This window comes from Bison bison, unplaced genomic scaffold, assembly GCF_000754665.1.
Source record: "Bison bison bison isolate TAMUID 2011002044 unplaced genomic scaffold, Bison_UMD1.0 scf7180017864383, whole genome shotgun sequence".
NCBI classification, from domain to species: Eukaryota; Metazoa; Chordata; class Mammalia; order Artiodactyla; family Bovidae; genus Bison; species Bison bison.
In genome coordinates this window covers 1564516-1564857 of record NW_011494955.1, presented here as the reverse complement: position 1 = coordinate 1564857, position 342 = coordinate 1564516, and positions in this window count along the sequence as shown.

Genomic DNA, 342 nt, shown 5'->3' with positions numbered 1-342 from the left:
AAAAAAGCAAAATGGCTGTCTGGGGAGGCCTTACAAATAGCTGTGAAAAGAAGAGAAGCGAAAAGCCAAGGAGAAAAGGAAAGATATAAACATCTGAACGCAGAGTCCCAAAGAATAGCAAGAAGAGATAAGAAAGCCTTCTTCAGCGATCAGTGCAAAGAAATAGAGGAAAACAACAGAATGGGAAAGACTAGAGGTCTCATATAAGTGATATCAAATGATACTTGTCTTTCTCTGTCAGACTTATTTCACTTACCATAATATGTCTCGGTCCATCTACGTTGCACGTGGCATTGTTTCACTCTTTTTCATGAATGAGTAATATTCCTGTGTGTGTGCACC